Source organism: Podarcis liolepis (assembly GCF_965112155.1).
Source record: "Podarcis liolepis genome assembly, chromosome: 12".
Lineage (NCBI taxonomy): Eukaryota > Metazoa > Chordata > Lepidosauria > Squamata > Lacertidae > Podarcis > Podarcis liolepis.
The window spans coordinates 35,625,498-35,632,689 of NC_139563.1; positions in this window are offsets into that span (position 1 = coordinate 35,625,498).

Below are 7,192 nucleotides of genomic sequence, written 5' to 3' on the forward strand. Positions count from 1 at the left end.
TGCAGAAATCTGATCTTTGCTGACATCAGTCCAACACAGAGTCCAAACCACAACCACCCCCGCAACGCATGTATTGCAACGAAAGCATTCATGACTGATGGCCATCCAACCTCTGCTTAAAAACCTCCAATGAAGGAGAGTCCTGAATCTGTCTTCTGCAACATTAACCACCCTTCCCAGTTTGGCATCATCTGCAGATTTGACAAGCATCCCCTCAATTCCTTCAAGTCATTTAGAAACACACTGAACAACAATGGGCCCTAGGCAGAACCCTGTAGCACTCCAATGGTCAATTATCCCAGGATAATAAGGAACCATTAATGAGCACTCATTGGATTCAGTCAGTCAACCAGATACAAATCCACCTAACAGTTACCTTGTCCAGTCCATATTTTACCACAGGTGAGAGCTGAGTGCTGGGTGGGGACCAAAGGTGGGTAAACAACCCCAGAAGGAGCATTATGTGTCCCTTACCAGTATAAGATTATTGTATAATCTTAGAAGTGACATGGCTTTTAGAAGTGGCATGGCTATGAGGGGGCATGGTTGTGACTATCATGAAGAGACCCTATCCTTCTGAATTTGCTACTACACCACTGTGTACAATGCAGTTAGATGAACCAATAGCGTGAATAAGCACAAGTCAATTCCTATGTTCTTATTTCTCCACCTGCTTACAGAAACCAAATGGGGCATAGTTTGTCCCTCTTCAGAAATGCCTTGTGCTCTTGCCACACCCCTTTTCTCCCTCCTGGTGCTACCACAGGAAGAGCCTTGTAAGTAAGCCCCAGTGCTGGATTTATGTATAGGCTAAGTAGGTTGAAGCCTAGGGCCTCTAAATCTAGGGGGAATCGTACGGCGGCAGTGGGAGGCCCCATTAGCTAAAGTGATACCTCAGGTTAAGAAGAGTTTCAGGTTAAGAACAGACCCCCGGAACAAATTAAGTTCGTAACCAGAGGTACCACTGTACTCACCAGCACCTCTTTTTTTAATTCATGGCTTCCCACAATGTGGAATGAAAACATACACCGTCGTGTGATATAAACAATCTCATGACTGCAACACGGGAAAAGAATCCTAACATGGGGATGGGGAGGGGCCTCACAAGTGGAGTAGCCTGGGGCCTCTCTTCATCTAAATCTGGCCCTGGTAAGCACTAGAGATCCATTTAATTTTCTTAAAGGCTAGTTCCTGGCACTATAAAATATGATCAGAGTGCAATCTGAGGAAATAACAACCTCTGCAAATTTTGTGGGAGAAGAGACAGTTAAAGGCTCTGACAGAGACAATTTTTAAGCTCAAGGGTGGAAGTCTAAGAATAATGATGATGATTAATATCGTTGAATTAAATCTTTATAGCCTATTAAAGGGGCTCTGGTTTTTTAAGTTAAGTTCATTATCTAGGGCATCTTTGTCCATTAGATTGCTTAGATGGAGTCAACTGTAGCCTATGGACTATGATAAAATCCCTAATTCCTGCATTTTCTCCCTGCCTTTGGAATATCCTTGCCTCTTGGATTTTGAGAACCAAGAGGCAAAGATATTCCAAAGACAGGAAGAAGATGCAGAAATTAGGGATTTTATCATAGTTTATCATACATTGCATAGGAGACCATTCCTAAATTAATTTTTTTCCAACTTTTATTGCCTAAAACGAAAATACCACTGGGCTCTACTGAAGCACAATAGATTGGATGACCAGCATCTAACACAAGTCACATCCATACTATACAAAGAATCTTAGCAACTATAGTTAACCCTCCCCAGGGCTACAATTCGCAGCACTCTTAACAAATGACAGTTCCCAGAATTCTTTGGAACAACCCATGTGCTTAAAATGTATGGTGTGTTTATGACCCAGGACTGTATTGTACCACTTCAGGTTCTAGTTTTGTTTTTCATTTTTCAACGCTTCATAATATATAAATTTGATGCATCCATGTCACAAACTGATATATTAAAGAGAGAAGTTTAGCATAGCCCTCTCCTTGATAGGGACGTGGGTGGCGCTGTGGGTTAAACCACAGAGCCTAGGACTTGCCGATCAGAAGGTCACCGGTTCGCATCCCCGTGACAGGGTGAGCTCCCATTGCTTGGTCCCAGCTCCTGCCAACCTAGCAATTCAAAAGCACGTCAAACTGCAAGTAGATAAATAGGTACCGCTCCGGCGGGAAGGTAAACGGCGTTTCAGTGTGCTGCTCTGGTTCACCAGAAGCGGCTTAGTCATGCTTGCCACATGACCCGGAAGCTGTACGCCGGCTCCCTCGGCCAATAAAGCGAGATGAGCGCCGCAACCCCAGAGTCAGCCATGACTGGACCTAATGGTCAGGGCTCCCTTTACCTTTTACTCCTTGATATAATAGGAAGAAAGTGTTCTATTGCAAGGCCACATTCAAAAATATGTCCCCTTCTACCTGCATCCTGAAGTAGCACAGGGTTAACTGTACAGCATGCCAACAAGTACCCTTTAGCTTATGAATTGGGCATTAATAGAATTGGTTATGCTTCTCACACCTTCCATGAGAAATGTTTCTTTATGAATGATTGCATTTTGAGAGACGTTTTCTCGTTTCTTCAGAGGACCCGAAATACTGTGTGCAGCAGGAAGGATACTGCTAAAATCAGAATACTTGGTTCAGAGAAATGTAGGTTGTATTGCCTTTGAAATACATTAGAAGTCCCATAGAGCCACATTGCTCACTCCAGGCTACTCCAACTGTTATACATACAAATGTGAAAGCACAGCAATGGAAATTATATTCCAATTTGATGGGCTGCTGAGTATGTCCTCTGATCTTGCAGGTCAGCGACCATGCTGTCACTTTGCCTTGTGGGCAAGTTTTAAAACATTAATCACTTAAAAGTATTAAGCTGTGGATGGGGGTGGGGATTGCAGGGCAAGAGCCACCCAAAGTTGAGCACTTTTCAGTCTCGTTGATTCAGATCTAGGCTTCCGATCTAAATTTACCTGAGAGTAGATCCCATTGAACTCAGTAAGATTTACTTCTGAGTAGAAGTAGAAAGACGTAGGATTGCACTGTTAAGCACCAGGTTACTGTCTTTCTGCAATTAGCTGAAAGTGGAATTAGAGCTTCTACAAAGCACTGAATTATCTCAACAGTCAAGTTCCTTCAAGAATTCCTATTCACGTGTAAATTCCATTGAGCAAAGATCCTTTCTTTTTTTTAATATATATTTTATTAAGGATTTTCTTGTTTTACAGAAGTGTAGTGCCTCGTATTTTTTTTTTTATGTAACATTTTTACAAGTCTGTTTCATTTGTTAAGGCATTAGGGGGAGAAGAAAAGAAAAAAGAAAGGGGGGTGGAGAGAGGGAAGATGTATAGGGGTGGGGTCGGGTGGCGGTGTTTCTATTATGTTTAATGTATGTAGAGTTTGGTGTCAGCGTTGCTTGTGTTGTTCACTTGTGTTCCTTTGGTGGTGAGAGAGGTTGGGGTTGGCCTAGGGTGTGATTGTTTGCTGTGGTGATCTTTGTTTTCGTGTGTGAGTGAGGTGGGTGGGTGTTAAGATCCTTTCTAAAGCTGACTGAAAGCTCCCAATTTGCAGATTCTGTTTGTTTTATTGATTCTTGTTGAACCAGCCTAGGGGATTAGCAAGGAATATCTGCTGCTTTGCCCCTTGTATAGCCCAAGTCTGTCCTGTTATATCCTTTAAGTAAGTCACACTGAAATCAAATATTTCTGATTTATTTTTATTTTTACTTTTCTTTGTTTATTTGTTTGCTTATTGCACAAGAAAAGCCTCAATAGAAACCAATTCAAAAATAATAATAATTCAGAGTAACAAAAGAAAGCTCAAACACTTCTTTACTCATTCATTCATTTGTTCGTTCGTTCGTTCGTTCGTTCATTCTAGGGTCCTGTTTGCAAATCACTCTCCTCACTAACATCAGAAGCGCCTTTCAGTTCTGCATTTATAGCAACAAGGGCAGTGCCTACTTGCACATCTTCCTCATCTGACTGGACCACAGGTGATTCTCCGTCACTGGAATCTTGGCTGGCAGAATCAGTCCAGGCTGATGTTGTGGAAGACAACTTTCTTAATGCGATTGAGTAGGAACTTGAAGGCTGATTTCATTTTGACCAGTTCTACAGTCTGATCCAAAGGGACGCGGGTGGCGCTGTGGGTTAAACCACAGAGCCTAGGACTTGCCGATCAGAAGGTCGGCGGTTCGAATCCCCGCAATGGGGTGAGCTCCTGTTGCTCAGTCTCTGCTCCTGCCCACCTAGCAATTCGAAAGCACATCAAAGTGCAAGTAGATAAATAGGTAACACTCCGGTGGGGAGGTAAACGACGTTTCCGTGTGCTGCTCCGGTTCGCCAGAAGTGGCTTAGCGAGATGAGCGCCACAACCCCAGAGTTGGTCACGACTGGACCTAATGGTCCTTTACCTTTTTTACAGTCTGATAGGAGATGGCATAGTACTGTCCTCTCCTCCTGAATTAAGGAAGATATCTAAGGCTTCTTGGTCACACATATCCACAAGGTCCATTTGTTCCAACGTGTCCATATTTACTTCCATAGAAGCAATACTATTTTTCTAGAAACAGAGGTGCCAGAACTCACCATGAACGCCTCCCTCGTTTTCTTAGCATGGCAGTGGTGCCCACCTGAGAGGTACCAGAACCGAGAAGCCCTGCATAGAATACATGCTTCTGATCTGACAGGCATCATAGTGTGCTGCAATTCCCTCAATGTCAGTTTCTGCTGGGGTGTAGGGAGGAAATTGTAATACAGTGGTACCTCAGGTTACATACGCTTCAGGTTACAGACTCCGCTAACCCAGAAATAGTGCTTCAGGTTAAGAACTTTGCTTCAGGATGAGAACAGAAATCGTGCTCTGGCGGCGTGGCAGCAGCAGGAGGCCCCATTAGCTAAAGTGGTGCTTCAGGTTAAGAACAGTTTCAGGTTAAGAACGGACCTCCGGAACGACTTAAGTACTTAACCTGATGTACCACTGTAATGTAATAACTGATATCATGACATGTTTTTTTTATGGTGAATAGAAAAGTTGGAATGAGTAATTAAAGCTTTCCACCCCTGTGGGAAGAGAAACTGACAATGAAGCCACTTAGAGAAGCAAACAAAATGATTATATATATATATATATATATATATATATATATATATATATATATGAACATTTTGTTTGCCTCTCTATTTCTTTAAAATTTCTTTAAGAATTTTCTTTAAAAATTCATAGATAGATAGAATAAAGAATTTTTAAAGAAAATATGAATACATCTAACAAATCACACGTTGACTGTATTTTAATTCAATACCTTTGAAATATGTTTTAAGTATGTTTTCTTGTGTGACGATGCAAGAGAATATATGGATAGTACCACATCCATAAGGGAACTGCAATAGTTCCCTCTGTATGCAATTTAAATAAATAGAGTAAGAAGAGAGACAGGCTATCAGTGTTTTGAAATACTGACTGTGAAGTACAAAAGATGCTGAAATGAACCTCCATAAAGGGTGATGGGAGTTGGAGTTCACCAGCAATTGATGGACCACAGCCCCCCACCCCACCTCCGCTTCCTAAATCTTAGGCAGCACGGATGCTGTTCCTCAGCCACAATGTTTCCTTTCTAGAAAAGAAATGTGCCAGTACTCACTATGAAGTTGTTACAGTAAGTGCCACAGTTTTAAATCAGTACTTTACTTCTAGAAAAATGAGGTGCCAGTACTGCACCAAAAACTTAGGAAAGTTTTTAATGCTTGATATTTTATCGTATTATTATTATTATTATCATCATCATCATCATCATCATCATCATCATCATTACCATCATCATCATTATTGATACAGTGGTGCCTCGCAAGACGAAAATAATCCGTTCCGCGAGTCTCTTCGTCTATCGGTTTTTTCGTCTTGCGAAGCAACCCTATTAGCGGCTTAGCGGATTAGCGCTATTAGCAGTTTAGCGGATTAGCGGCTATTAAAGGCTTAGCGGCTTAGCAGCTAAAAGGCTATTAGCGGCTTAGTGGCTTAGAAAAAGGGGGGGAGCGGAAAAAAATCGGAACACTCGCAAGACGTTTTCGTCTTGCGAAGCAAGCCCATAGGGAAAATCATCTTGCGAAGCAGCTCAAAAATGGAAAACCCTTTCGTCTAGCGGGTTTTCCGTCTTGCGAGGCATTCGTCTTGCGGGGCACCACTGTATTCTGTCGGGAGCTGCCCAGAGTGGCTGGGGAAACTCAGCCAGATGGGCAGGTTATAAGCAATTATTATTATTATTATTATTATTATTATTATTATTATTATTATTATTACTAAGTACCCCCAGAAAAGAAGCACAGGTTATACCTGCCCTCTGTTTCTGACCCTACAAATCTTAAGCTCCTCAACCTTACGTTGCAAAAGGAAGTCTCTACAATGATCTCATTGCACCAGCTTTTAGAAACAGCCACACTATAACTTAAGTGCAATAGAAACAACAGAATGGAAGTAACAATAAAAATGGAAGATGATTGGCATACCAGGTTGAGTTCTAAGATGTCCAAGGGCATTCAGTTTCTTATAGCAATATCCTCAGCTCCCTCCCCCCCCCCCCCGCATTGAAAAACAGTTCCAGGGCAATGCTAAGCTGTGGCTGAATGATGCTATGGACTCCTTTTTGTATCTTGCTGTCACACCTGACCCTTCAACGAAAGAGGGTGGAGCATCACTCCCAGCTAAAGAAGATAATCAAAGCATTGCTCAAGGAGCCGTGCAAGCTCAGGGCGATGTCATGGAGCAGAAATAGCAATTCTAAGAATCAAAATGACCTCAGGTTCATGCCTAAGCATGAATCACCTTATCTCTGGCCTCCATCTTACTTTCTGAGGAAAGCCAAAATTACAATGGGAAAGCATAGCTATTCCGAGGACTGTAAACAGGCTGAAATGTCTGCCAGGGGCAACACAATGGAGTCTACAGACTAGGACTGGGACGTAGCGCCAAGTCAGCAATGCTGCAAAGAAGCGGGAGGTTTGTTAGAAGGAAAAGAGTGCTCTGACTCATTCTGTACTCTTGATTCCTGTGAATCAGTAGTCACGGACTTGACTAAGCAATGTTAATCTTTCTTAATGTCTGTGGATGACTTCCTCCGGGCATTCCAGCTGCAAGGGCGGGGTCCGAAATGAATGTCTCTTGGGTGTGTCTACATACCTTCCAACATTTCCCCGATG